Source organism: Pleurodeles waltl, chromosome 11 (assembly GCF_031143425.1).
Source record: "Pleurodeles waltl isolate 20211129_DDA chromosome 11, aPleWal1.hap1.20221129, whole genome shotgun sequence".
Lineage (NCBI taxonomy): Eukaryota > Metazoa > Chordata > Amphibia > Caudata > Salamandridae > Pleurodeles > Pleurodeles waltl.
The window spans coordinates 927,631,222-927,645,979 of record NC_090450.1 but is presented as its reverse complement, the minus strand read 5'-3'; the positions used below and the strand labels follow the sequence as shown (position 1 = coordinate 927,645,979).

The 14,758-nt window shown below is 43.7% G+C and overlaps 1 protein-coding gene across 2 annotated transcripts in view; it reads left to right on the top strand.

Moving 5' to 3' along the window:
* RILPL1 (Rab interacting lysosomal protein like 1) overlaps nt 1-14,758 on the top strand; it is a 97,694-nt gene that overhangs the window by 30,750 nt on the left and 52,186 nt on the right. The window lies entirely within an intron of this gene.

The window sequence follows — 14,758 nt, the reverse complement described above, 5'->3', positions numbered from 1 at the left end:
GTTAAATGGTTGCTTTGCTGGTGACCAGCCAGCAAATAAGCCAGTTATCAGAAGTTCCATAGGCTACCTTATTGGTCACATATACATGGGCGCCTCAGCATTTAATATGTATGTATGATCATTCAGAGTATTGTACTGGTTTGGGAGTGACCACTTCCCATTCAAATTCACACTGACATTACATTTCTGCCAGACATCAAATTAAAAATAGTATACATCTGAATAAAGCGTTAGTGGTTCAAAAGAATGGTTAGGTTATGAACTGCCATCACTATTTTGAATGAGTTAAAACGTGACCAGCAGACATCTACACAAGTCAGCCTCTGTGAACCAGCCTTTGATGCAATATAGGTTGAAATGCTATATTGATATTCTATTTCTAGATAGCTATAGTCTTGTAACACCTCAAGCGTGGTTTGACAGTGGAGGCTCGAAGGAAGTACACAAGCTTCAACAGGTTTTGAGAACACATGAAAGCACAAAGACTGAATTATTGTAGGCACAATGTCATCTTTAAATATTTTCAGGACTCTGCTTAAGAGGACTAAAAGGAATCTATGGTGAAGGCATGGAAGATATAACAAGGATTGTACGGTCCAAAGACTGTAGACAATACTGGCAGATAGTATTTAAAGGAAGTAGTCTGGATGAGTTGTAAGGATTTGATTGTTTCCAATAGGCAGTAAGAAGAACATGTAATAAAACTTATACAACTCTCTTGTTCAAATATTGTACAGAATAAAATCATTTTAAGTGAAGAAGTTGCCTTTAGTGAGCTAAAAATCAAGAAAGCTGACGAGGATCAATAATCACTCCGATCTCAAAGAATGGAAGTTAGTCTTACAATCCTATGGCTATCACCTAAACTCCATTCTAAATGTGCCCTCAGAAATCTTTTTCACAAAGTTTGCTGCGAGCAGCTGAGGATTTGCCATACACCTTAAAATGAATCCTTCAAGAACAAGTGGGATTTAGTCCCAAATGACATTACTTCTTTGATTAACTTTGAATTATGTCATTCATAAAGGATCAAAAGGGGCCTCATTATGCATCTGCTTCTTTGATTTTAAATCTGCCTGTAATGTAGTGGATTGAAATTTGTTATGGTCTATATTAGCTACCTTGGGCTCAAGAGAGCACGTATACCACTATTTGCATCTTAATTGCATTTCATAGAAATCGCTGGGCACAAGTGAATGAGGGGCATCTGGGAGCGCCCAACAAAAACCACAGTCTGAAACAGAAGTGCGTTTTAGTCCCACTGTTATTCCTCCTTTTATCCATGATATTCCAGCATCACTTTATTCTGCAAGAGATAATCCTCCACGATTATGATTGAGTAAGACAAAGAAACACTTAACTATATGCCGATGACTAGGTCGTTGTAGACTGAACCCCGAAAGGACCCCAACATCCATGGCTTGCCGTAGTGTCACTGCAAAACAAGCAAATAGGTAATTAATATAAAGAAGGCTCAAGTGATTGCAGTGAATGAGTAGAACTCCTTTATTTAGTTGGCTCACAGAAAATATGAAATTTAAGGTAAGTAGTAGTTATAAATATAAGTCTACTGTTTTGAATTCTAAATTCAGGTTCGTGGTACTTACAAGAGCAAAAGGAGCCATGATGAGCTTAATACGTTTTAATAGTCAATACTGTAGTCTAACAATAGTACCATTAGTAAAGGCATACCATGTACATATTGTGCCAGTTTTTGAATGGCCTAGTAGGATTGGCCAAAGACTGTGTCTGTGGTTTTAATAAATTCAGGGGATGAATTTAATGCCATACCCTAGGGCTAGTGTGTAGCATAGACAAAGATGTTTTTCATTTAGAACAAGAACTGTGTTCACTTCAATGCGAGATTAAGATCACATGTATAAAGTTTATAGATTCCTTGATAAGCAATTGTAGACATATTTGGGACATTAAGTGCTTGAATGATTTGCTATGGTGTGACACTAATTAAGTGGAAACAAACTAGAATGGTAATAAACATTTGAAAAGGATGACTTGAACTTTGATAATAAACAATCACAGGCACTGTACTGAATGTTAACAGTTCACGTTTAGGCAGTTGGCTGTGGAGAAATCATTTATTACAGTTAAGCATGTTATAATTCCAACACAGGCCTTGAAAAAATATAAAAAATGTTACCAGACTTGCAGGTCTAGTGACTGGAATAGTCTAATCCAGCCAACGGTAATGCTCTTGAACCACAAACTGGTCTCAAATTGTGATACCAGGCAAATATTTAATTTCACTCAGCTGCCTTTTTTTATCGACACAAATGAGAGCACCTTCAAATATGTGAGTTAAGTGTTCTCTGCACAGCAGACATCCTGTTGTCTGACCTAACAGAGTGAGCATTTTCTCAATGTATAAAAATAATCTAGCCCACATACAGGGTGTAGGGAGCTGGATTCTGGTTGCAGTACCTCCCCACTTTTTTCCTGGTTTTTAGATACAACTTCGATTGAAGTGCACTGGTTTCTGCTAACCAGGTCACCAGTGCCGGTGTTCCTTCCCTAAAACAAGACACCTGGTCACTTGATCCCCTGGCCCTTCAGCCCCCTAATAAGTAAGTGCTGCTACTTACAGCATGAGTACCACCTCGCCAGAGCTTTTAAGAGTTTCCTGCGATGTCGGTCGGTGGGAACTTCAGTTTTCACCCACCAGCCTAGTGGGAAACGAAACAGGCTACAGCATTGTCTCCAGGTCGTAATCAGGCCGGCAGCAATGCTGTACCTCGCAAAGCAGGCAGTGAACATTGCAACGGTGCCTGGCAGGTCAGCCCCTGCACTGCCTATGCCAAGTGCAGGGGCCCCTCTGTGGCCTTGCACCTGTTCTCCGCCAGCCTTTTCATGGCAGTGTAACCGGCATGAAAAGGCTGGCAGAGAACAAGGTCGTAAACCGCAGGGCAGCGCTACATGTAGCGCTGCCCTGGCGGATTACGATCTCTGCCACCGCCAGGCCGCCGGGATCATGGATCCTGGCAGTGCTGACAGAACTTTAATGGTCTGACTGCCAGGGCCTTAATATGGCAGTTGGACCATCGCAACAGCGGGGCTCCTGACCACCACTGCGAGGCTGGCGGTCTGAAGACTGCCAGCCTCATAATGAGGCCCATAGTAAGTGTACAGGGAAACCATTTTAAATACATATGCTGGACACTGGTCACTATGAGTTCCCCAAATACAGGATGGCTTCTCTGAACCTAGGGACGTTTGGTATCCAAACATCTTGTACTATTACACCCTGATTGATTTATTAATAAATGCACCCAGAGGGCACCTTAGAGGTGCCCCCTAAAAAACATGCCAACTGCTGGTGAGCTTGCTGACCAGTTCTGGCCAGCTGCCACCAACAGACACATCTGCCCTCCCAGGGTGAGAGCCTCTGCTCTTGAGAGGCCAGAGAAAAAAGCCTGTCTGGGCCGGATTATTGCCCATCCCTCCCCACAGGATGACTTGCATTCCAAGGCAGGAGCTTCAAAGAAGCCCACCACCTTTGTTGGGCAAAACTGGCCTTCCTCAGAGGAGGATGCCACCACCCTGCCTCAGGGCCCATCTGGCACCTGGTCAGGCGGGAAAATTACCTCTGCAGGAGACGTGTCACACTTCGACTGGGAACACTCATAGGGTGGCCAGCCTGAAGTGGATTCCACTTTAGAAATTCTACCATCTTGTGTGTGGTGGAATTTAGGAACTCTGGTTAGGGTCATCTAGGGAGTGTTTAGACCCGAAGGGTAAGTAGGCCATTGGCTACTACCCTTCATTCCCCTTAATGCCCCTTAAATTGAGGGTTAAAGGGACCTCCTGACACCAGATCCTCAGGTCTTTGCTGGACACAAAAGGAGAAGTAGATGAGACACCTGCTGAACCTGAGAACCGAGGAGCACGACTGAATTGGCACAAACCCTGCTGGCCTGCCTGCTGCACCTGACCCTTGAGGAGCAGAGGAGTTGCTTCCCTCCATCCGCAGGCACCCAAGAAAACCGTCAGAGAACCGGGGCTTCCAAAAACCCGACACCAGACACCACCACTGCACCTGAGCCATCTAGCCTGTGTTGAAGTTGGTCAACAGTCCCTCCAGAAAGGAAGCTTTGCTCACCCAATGTGGACTTCCCCACAGCGTCTGCAGATTGCTTCTGGAGACCCCCTGCAACCGCGAGTGACCAGGAGGCAAAACCTTATGCCCTAGGGTACCTCTGCACCTGTTCGCCCCGATCCCAGAACAGGAGAACCAAGGGTGTCCACACGCCTCTCCATCTCGTGACACCTGAGCCCACTTGTTGATTTGGTCAGAATGGACCCCAGTCCACACCTGGACCCCACCCCCGTAACCATGAGGAACTCCAGTGCTAGACCCGATGCTAGAAGGCATCCCTGCACCCTACAGCCAGAGGAGGAGTGGACCATAGGTATCCCCACATGACTAAGGACCTCAAGGGTCACACCTCCCTGTCGGTTCCCCTGTACTGTCCTTCCTGTTCATCCCTGCAGCGACTCTGTAACCAGACCAATCCCTATAGACTTGAATGGAATATCCGATGATGAAACACACCTCTTCACCCAGATGCACAAGAGCTCCCCGAGGTGCCCTATTGGTGTGGTCTGGGACCTTGCCCTGTACTCACCACAAGTCCAGAAGAACAGTCCTGTAAGCCGTTGCTGAGTGCCCGTATGCAGTGTCTATTTTTCCCCTATAGGATAACATTTGGCACCCGAGGCTGAAAAGCATCTCTTCACCTGAATGCCTCAGTGCCTCCCAAAGTGAATTGTTTGTGCTGCTTTGGACTTTGCCCCGTACTTAGCTTAACTCCAGAAGAACAGTCATGTAGGTTGTTGCTGCGTGCCCGCACGCGGTACATGTTTTTCGCCATAGGATAACACTGGGCTCCTGACGCTGAAAAGCACCTCTACACCCTAACACCCCAGTGCCTCCCAAAGTGACCTATTAGTGCTGCTTTGGACCTTGCCCTGTACTTAACTTAAGTCCAAAAGCTTGGCCCTGTAAGACATAACTAAGTACCAGTATGAAGAATGTTTTTCTCCCATAGGATAATATTACTGCTCCACAAATAGCACTGCCTCAACTTTTGAAAAACATCAAAATTCATAACTCAAAGTACTCACCTGACTCCAGTGATCTTGGTATCAAAGTTTATACAAAAGTTTGTGTCATTTTTATAAATTGGTGTTGGATTTCTTTATTGAGTGTGTGTCTGACTTAATGCATGAGTGTGTACCGTGCCTGCTTAGCACTACGCTCTGATAAACCTAACTGCTCGACCACACTACCCAAAAACAGCATTTGGGATGTCATTTGTGCCTCTGTGATATCTCTGGTGATTTCTTAGACTCTTTGCACAGTGTACCTCATTTTGGTCCACTATATAAAGAGCCAGCTTCCTACACATAGAGCACACTGTACCCCCGACTTGCCTGGATGTTTACTAATAACATTATCATTAGGGCGGGGGACGGAACGTTTCTCAGTTCATGTTTAAAAAGTATAAATTTTAATAACTATGTTGCTAAAGCATGATGTAGTAATGCAAGGTCATTTACAGGCAGCATATTTTCTAGTTAAATTGTCACAAAATGTCCTGTTGAGGTGCAGTTTATAGTGTACAAATGAAAATGTGGAAAATAATTAGTTTTAGCAAATATTTATAATTTGCACATCAGTAAGTAATGTGTTCTGATTTGTTTTGATCCAGATTAAAGTCTGTTTCCATCTCACTTCAAAATTCCAAAACAATGTGCTTTTGCTAAACTGCTGATTTATTTTTAAATATTTGTACATTTAATTTACGAAATATTTAAATGTGTGTTATAAAAAACTGACATCCTGCAGCCTTGGTTTTCACACTTTCTGTACTTCATGTGTGAAAAGAATTTTTAAAAAAACAAGATTTAAAGGCATCTTAATTGTTCATTTATTTTCTGAATGAACAAAAATCCTTTTCGTTGCCAGCTTGAGTTTTCTTCCTAGAACGGGCAGGTAGACCCTAAAAATAGCATGTCCCGATGACCACTGACTTGCCATGGCCTCGTACATTCTTAATATATTTTTATAATGAGGTCAAATTAGCATCAGGAATGGCAACTCTTTTTCCAAATAGACTAAATTCAAGATTGCTCTCAAGTATTTTTTTTGTTGTCTTGCTGCACTTCTGAATAACTAGTTTGAATACACGCATGAGTCAGAACTCTGTTGATGCACTCTGCTTTTGAATATCTCCTTTTGAAATCTGAAAAAATTGGAGTAGCTCTATTTTTAATGAATTTAGTAAATTGCTTGTTGTTCAATGTTAAATTATAATTTTGAAATATTTGCAAATTTTCTTTTAATGTTTATAAGTTAATGTTTCATAAAGTGTATTTAATATTGGATGGTGTTTGTTTTTTGGTTGAGAAGTCTAATTAACTCTGTTTACATACCTACCAGATGTCCCTGTAGTCAGGCACAAACCCTTTTCTGTTGTAGACTGCCATACCTAAGGTCAGGAATACTCAAAGTACGGCCCGCGGGCCTCATGCAGCCCCTCTGACCTTTACATGCGGTACCTGGGGCAACAGGAGCACTGGGCCCCTGTGGCAACAGGAGCACTGGGCAGCTGTTTGCTCGACTCCGCACTAACAAAAATATTAAGTACACACACAATCATTTATTTCAAACTCAATTGGTGTTAAAGAAAGGAAGTAACTAGGGACTCCTGCACTTAACTTTAAAAACACCTTCATTTTTAAAGACATCTTGCAGTATAAGTGTAAAACTAAGACAGTCTCTTAAAAATTAATTAAATGTATTTAGTTAGCATGCAGAACCTTTTCGCCTTAGTACAATTTATTTTATCAGTGCATTGAGATGAATTCATTTTAAAGTGATAGTTTTTAAACATAAATTTGGAAACATTAATTATTTCCCTTACCCTGAGAACACCACCAATAGTAAATTAAAGAGGCAAGTCACTTGGTATGTGCACTTTATGGGTGGCCTGGGTTCCTATAATACATAAACAACATTATAGTTTATTAAATCAAACATAGAAGCAGGTTTTGTGCAGCACACACCATGAATCATGTATTTCGAGGTCATCTTGAATGTGATAATGCAAAAAAAGGAGGGAAAGTGACACTAAACAATTGCCTAGGATCACAAAATTTGCAAAAGTGGGTAAGCTGGGATTAATTCCAGGTTTTCTGGTTTCCCATTGTTTATTTCACCCACTAGATGTATATCCTTTGCTTCCCCTACGCCTACCTTGCCACCAATCCCCCTAGTCACCCAACCCGACCGCCACCACCCTGGCATTAATGCAGCCCCCAGGCACGTCACAGACTAAACTTTTTGGCCCCTGGGAAAATGTTTGCGAGTACCCATGCCTTAGGTCATTGTCAGGGATTCCCACAATCGAACATATGCCCTTGCTGTAATCGGGCAGCTGTACTTTAGGTCATTACTAAAGGAACCTGGAATTGTACACCATAGCTTTTAAGGTCCCTTATATGTTCATCACTGCCCCTTAAGTCTTAGGGTACCAGAGAAAAATGATCTTCGAGGTGCCCTTGAATGTCTTTTTTTTTTTTTTTTTTTTTTAAGTGGAAAGAAACCATGGAAAAAAGTTGAATGTGCTTTTATTTTCAGTGGACCAGATCTCAGAGAATGGACAGTTTACGCATACATTTCCATATTCAGTTTCACACGTCTTCATTTTTTCTTAATTTCTGTGTCCAATTTATATGCTAATGCTGGGTTGTAATGAAAATGGGCGTTATTAAACCCAAACTTTATTGGATCTTGAAGGGAGTAAACACCCCAATAGAGCTTTCCCTATAAGAAGGGGTTCATAAGGCTCTCATGGCACCAGGACAGTTCATATAGAGAGCGCTTGAGAGCGATATGAAGACAAAAAAGGAAAATTTTAATTATTATCGTTCAGACAGTGTTTCTGTAAATTCTCAAAGTCCACCTATTATTCTTGGCTAATACCAGGTACTAGTGTGTAGAAATGCACAACCTCTCTTATTGTAACATTGCTTATTTCCACATGACATAATGATGCCAGGTAGTAGCTAATGACCAAGCCTTGCAAAACGAAAAGTAGTTCCTTGACATCAGCATTGGAAGGATACAATTAATCTATGCCTCTGTGTGGGAGAAACACACGATTAGGGAGGAAAGACAACAAATCACCAGTAGAGATCTTAGATTGACAACAGACCACTCCAGTAATGAGCATGTGTCCCACTGTAAGTATATGTTAAAACATTGGAAACTACAGGTCTGAAACAGACAGCTAAAACTCTCTGCAACAAGACCTTAAAAAAAGGGTAACAAACTGATAGTCTCAATGGTATGAAGAGCAGGCTGCTTCATCCAGAGATACTAATTTACTAAAATAATTGGGCAGCAGAACGTAGTAATATAAGCAGTAGTTTACAAGTGAGGTATTGTAGGTGAGTGTATGTAAAGGATATTTAAACCATAGAGGTTGTAGTTTAAGCAATGTCGCCTCGCTGTAGATAGCACTCTGTAGTTGGTCAAAAGACTTTACACATGCAGTGATAAGACCATCATAAAAAAAGTACTATGCAAAGAAATTATCCATAAAAGTTAGTGTTCATCTACTGCAGTTTGGGGGAGGAAATTTAAATACTAAATGATTTTCAAGTAGAATTCCACCCAGACCATGAAATGAAGTCATTGACTGCATTAGTTGTCTATGACTAGTCTAGTCAGGCACATCAGGTCCATTGGTGCGGCTTGACTTATCGCTTTGCAGACCATCTTTAGCCCAAACAACATATAACTGCATATTAGCTTCATTTTAGTTCTGATTGTGATCATGAAGTGGTAAGAGGGTGTCCTGCCTTTGTGTCTTGCCTTACTAGCATATGTCCAAAGTTTGGAAAACTTGGCCCATGCTGCTTTTGCTTGATTTGTTATTATCTCTGAACTGTGTGCCTAGAGATACACAGCACTGGCTGCAACCAACAGTGATGAATGCGGAAGACTTCCAACTAAAGTGAGTGCTGTGATGCACTGCATTTAATACAATACATCTGAACGAATTGTCTGCTGGTATGCCAGGCAGTTTGCTTGCTCCTCCCCTTTGTGATTGGCTCCTTGTTGCCCTGTAGAGCTCTGAGATGCACCTGCGCTCTGGTAGTGGCACAGGAACCTGATAATACTGTGAGCAGCATTGCCAGCACCCCAAAATTGTAGTTGTTACTCTATAATGGAGCAGGACAAATATCCTGAAATACTTGGCTAGAGATACACAGCACTGGCTGCACCAATATTGGTGAATACTAAAGACTTTCAACTAACGTGAGATTTTCATACATCAGTGCATCTGGGAGGATTGTGTGCTGGTATGTTAGGCAGTGTGCTCCCTCCCCCTTTTGAGCTTCTTGGAAATATATATTTTTTGCCGGTTTTATGCTTGATGATTTTGAGATGAGGAAGTCTGCAGATTTGATTCCTTTTGTTGACAAACTTTTCTACATATGCTGACCTTTTTAACTCTTCTGGCAAAAACGGCAGAAAGTAATGCTTCTGGTTGAAACTTCTTCAATTGACTATATACCGTTTTCAAAACTTAGATTTATTTTTGTAGTAGAATGCCAGTGTAGGTAGCAAATAACATAGTGATGTAGTCTGACCATTCCTGTAGTTTGAGATTTTTTTTGTGAGCTTGGTGGAGGGAAAGTTTTTGATCTAGTATATTTCGTTTTTGTGAGTTGGAAGAGAGCATAATGGACAACGGATTAGTCATTAGTAGTAGTAGTTAAAATATTGTTTTTTTTTAAGGAGGTAGTCTATTAAACAAGAACATAAAAAACATATTCAGTACATATTGATCAAATTAATATAAACGTTTTAATATTTTACTGCCTTTTAAAATCTACCCACTGCACATATAACATCTAGAAAGTGCATAGCAAATAAAAAATCTTATTGTGTACATGAAATCATTATCCTATATTTAAGAATAACTGGTTTTAAAAAACAATGGCCCTCATTACGAGTGTGGCAGTCTTACGACCGCCGCATTCATGGTGGCAGTCCGACTGCCAGCTCCGCCAGGATCTTGGATCCCGGCGGTCTGGTGGTGGCGGATATCCTAATCCGCCAGGGCAGCGCTGCAAGGAGCTCTGCCCTGCAGATTACGACCTTGTTCTCTTCCAGCCTTTTCATGGTGGTAACACCTCCATGAAAAGGCTGGCAGATAACAGGTGCAAGGGGCCACGGGGGGCCCTGCACTGCTCATGCACTTTGCATGAGCAGTGCAGGGCCACACCCTGCCCAGCACAGTCGCAGTGTTCACTGTCTCCGTTACAGACAGTGAACATTGCGAGGGTGCTAGTCCACCCTGCTGGCTACAGCATTGCCGCCGGATCGATTACAAGCCGGAGACAATGCTGTCTCCTGTTTCCCATTAAGCCAGCAGCAGGAAACTTAGACCTAGCAGGAAACTCCTAATGTCTCAGGTGGGGAGGTCGCCGCATGGGTGGCGGCCACCCTGTCTGGAGTTTGGCAGACAGTTTTCCATCTGCCAAACTCTTAATGAGGCCCAGTATCTTTGAGATAAGACATGTAAATAATCTGTCAGTACATGTAGGTTTGTACACCGTCACCCCCGACAGCCAAGGACATAGCGGTTATGTCCTGGGCTGCGGCGCTGAGGCGTCAAGGACATAACCTTTACGTCCTGGTACCGTACCGGCCACCATGAGCCTCGCCTCAGTGCTCCCACTGCAGGGATGGAAGGGAAATCGCTTCCCCTTCGACCCCCCCCACTGCTCCCCACTTGTGGCGTCTGACCTCATCAGAGGCCTGCCCCTCGGATCAGAAGAGAAATGCTTTTGCAGGGGGGGGGGCGAGAAAGGCATGAAAGGAGAGGAAAGGCCTTTCCTCTCCTTCCATGTTTCTCAGCATTTCTGCTGCCTGATCGCGGTGCAATCGGGCAGCCGAAATGTCCACTAGACACCAAGGATTTTTTTTTTTTTTATTGCATTGAGCGGAGCAGCTCCTTGGGGAAGGGCCACTTCCCAGGGGCCCAAATTATTTTTAGGCCATTTCTGCCCCCCCCCCCCCCCCCCCCCCCCCCCCCAGGGGGCAGAACGGCCTAATATGATTAGGCCGATCGGCCCGCAGGGGGCGGGGCAGAAACACCCCTAGACACCAGGGATACTTTTTTTTTTCTTTATTTGTATTTTTTATATGTGGGGAGCGACCCCTTATGCAAAGGCTCGCTCCTGGGGGGGTGGGGGAGGGGGGGGATTTTTGTGTGGAACCTTCCGGAATCTGCTGGAATCCACAAAATTCCTACCACCCAGCATTGTCTCATCTATACCGATAAAAATTCTGCTGCACTTGTCAGCCTAAAAATGTTTTTTTTTTTCAAACTGCCCTTTTGGGCCCACTTTGGTTCCCCCTCAATTTCGACATGTTTTTGTCTCTTCCCTGTCACAGGCACTTGGCCCACCTACACAAGTGAGGTATCCTTTTACTGGGAGACTGAGGGGAATATTGGATGGTAGGAAATGTGCCCCGGTGCGGTGATCCTACACAGAAATGTGGGGAAAAATGTGATTTTATTTTTTAAGCTAAATTTGAGGTTTGCTGAGGGTTTTGGGTAAGAAAACATTGGGGGATCCATGCAACTCTCACCTCCCTGGACTCCCCTGTCTAGTTTTCAGAAATGGCTGGGTTTGGTAGGTTTCCCTAGATGGCTGCTGAGCCCAGGACTAAAAATGCAAGTGCCCGCAAACCCTATCTCCCCCCTCCCCCCGCAAAAACAGGTAGTTATGTATTTGATCATTTTGATCTGTCCAGATAGTGTTTTGGGGCACTTCCTGTCACAAACACTAGGCCTACCCACACAAGTGAGGTGCCATTTTTATCAGGAGACTTGGGGGAATGTTGGGTGGAAGGAAATTTGTGGCTCCTCTCAGATTCCAGAACTTTCTGTCACCGAAATGTGAGGAAAAGGTGTCTTTTGGCCAAATGTTGAGGTTTTCAAAGGATTGGTAACAGAACCTGGTGAGAGCCCCACAAGTCACTCCATTTTGGATTCCCCTAGGTCTCTAGTTTTCAAAACTGTGCAGGTTTGCTAGGTTTCCCTAGGTGCCGGCTGAGCTAGAGGCCAAAATCTACAGCTAGGCACTTTGCAAAAAACACGTCAGATTTCAATGTAAAAATATTATGTGTCCATATTGCGTTTCCTGTCGCGAGCATTAGGCCTACCCACACAAGTGAGGTACCATTTTTATCGGGAGACTTGGGGGAACACAGAATAGCAAAACAAGTGTTATTGTCCCCTGTATTTCTCTACATTTTTTCCTTCCAAATATAGGACAGTGTGAGTAAAAGACATCTATTTGAGAAATGCCCTGTAATTCACATGCTAGTAGGGGCACCCCGGAATTCAGAGATGTGCAAAAAACAACTGCTTCTCAACACCTCATCTTGTGCCCATTTTGGAAATCCAAAGGTTTTCTTTTTTTTTTTTAAATCTGTTTATTGAACACAAACTACACACAGCAATACAATAGCTGTACGTTATTTTGCACTACATTTACATACTTGTATAATTTTACACAGCATTGCCACAACGAGAGGTATGAAAAAGAAAGGAGGGGAAAGGGGAAGAGGAAGGCAGGGATAACTGGAAGGGAATTTTTTTACATCTAATCCTAATAATGCGAGAGAGTTAAGGGCATTGTAAAAGGAGAATGCGGTGATATTTAACATGCAAACTATTGTGAGGGCTGATTGCAGCTTAAGGGGTCTGGCCAAACACTGACGATATCCGTAACTAATATAGAAATCACTTCAGGGGTGTAAAGAGTGTCTGTGGTGTTGAGAGGTTCAGGGGCAGGACTATTTTTCTTGTTATGATTGTATGTTACAAGCATGTATAAGCGTGTGGGGAGTGATTGGGCACGGCTAAGAAATGACTTTCGAGGAAGAAGAAGGATATTAGCAATGAGTGCGTTTAAGGACAATCAGAGTTGATGCCGTGCGGCCACGGTGTTAACAGTGTCAGCACAGGCTGTGGTGTACGTGAGTTGAAACCTGTTCATGGGGGATACATGTTGTCTCTGGCCTCCATTGCTACCACAAATGTGTCCCAGACCTCCGGGCGGGCCAGGATGAGACCTCTGTGTTGTAGCAAGTGAAGTGTCTGGGCTTCAGCTTGGGATCGGCTATGTAAATCATGTAGCCATGTCGCGTGGAAGGGAGCATGTGGAGCTTTCCAATGTATTGCTATCAAGCGTTTATACACAAAAAAAACGCAAGGTCGATAAACCTGTGCGTATGTTTGTCCGCTTTAGTACGATGTCTTATGCCGAGTAAGCAGGAGTCAGGAGTGGGCACTAGGGTGTGAGATGAGATCTCTGCTGTAACCTCCGTCACACGTTGCCAGGCCAAGTTTATCGAATGGCACCTCCAAACCATATGGTAGAAGTCAGCTGCTGGTGTAGCGCATCTAGGGCATGTTGGTGTTGTGTTGGGGTAAATTTTTTGAATGCGGGCTGGTGATAAATATGATTGGTGAAGATAATTAAATTGAGTGTACCGTAGGCGAGGATTACGGGATATTGATTTGATTGTTGCGAGGGCAGTAACCCAGGTCTTCTGTGGTAGTGGAGTAGGAAGGACAGCGTCCCATCGCACCTTTGCGTGTGGCAGTGTTGTACATATTGCTTCAAGCACTGCTTTATATAGTGTGGTAATAATGCTCTTTGAGCTGCCAATGGTTAGTATAGTGGTGAGCAGCGAGGATTCGGGAGGTTCCGAGTCTCCTGCGCCCCAAATATTATTGAGCAATAGCTTTATGGCATTAAATGTTAGGAAGGCCCCATTTTGCATAGTGCCTGCGGTCACCAGTTCGGCGAAAGTACGCATCACGGAGCGAGAGTATAAGTCACCCAATTGGATCGTATTCATTTCACGTGTATCATGGTGTATTGCCAGGTTTTGGGTGCCCGGCAATTGAAGTAGTGGCAGCAGAGGCGAGTAGGGGAAAGATGTGGACTTAGTTTGGACATATCTGCGCCAGCAGAATCGGGCTGCCTCTAGTATTGTTAGTCTGGGAGACGTATGGGGGGTACTAGTTAGTATCGAGAGTAGCAGCCTCTGTGATGCTATATGTGTCTGTAACGTCCTGCTTTCAGCCGACGGGGTGTCGCATAGCCATGTAGACAGCCATGATAATTGGGCGGCTGCATAATATCTTTCGAAGTTAGGCATTCCCAATCCACCCATCTCCTGCGGATGTTGCGTTATTGACAGCGCCACTCTCCGTCTATCTTTACCCCAGAGTAAATCCGTTAGTATTGATTGCAGCTTATTAAAAAAGGAACGCGGTAAGCACAGCGGGAGAGCTGTAAAGTAATATAGAAACCTTGGAAGGATGAGCATTTTGGCTATCGCCACACGGCCCATTGGAGACAGGGGAAGTGAGCTCCAGAAGGGAATTGAGCCGCGAACGGAGCCAAGGATCCTGTCTATGTTTCCTTCTTTTAGATCCGTGATGGAGTGATAAATCTGCACTCCCAGATATTTAAAGGTTATATGTGACCAGGGCAATTTGTATTGCGGTAGCGACATATGATGAGCTACCGGGGACGGAGAAATGGGGAATATGCTTGATTTGGACCAGTTGACGTGCAGTCCAGAGGCGATAGCGAAGGAGTCCAGTAACTGCAGGGCCTCAGCCATATAAGCCGAATG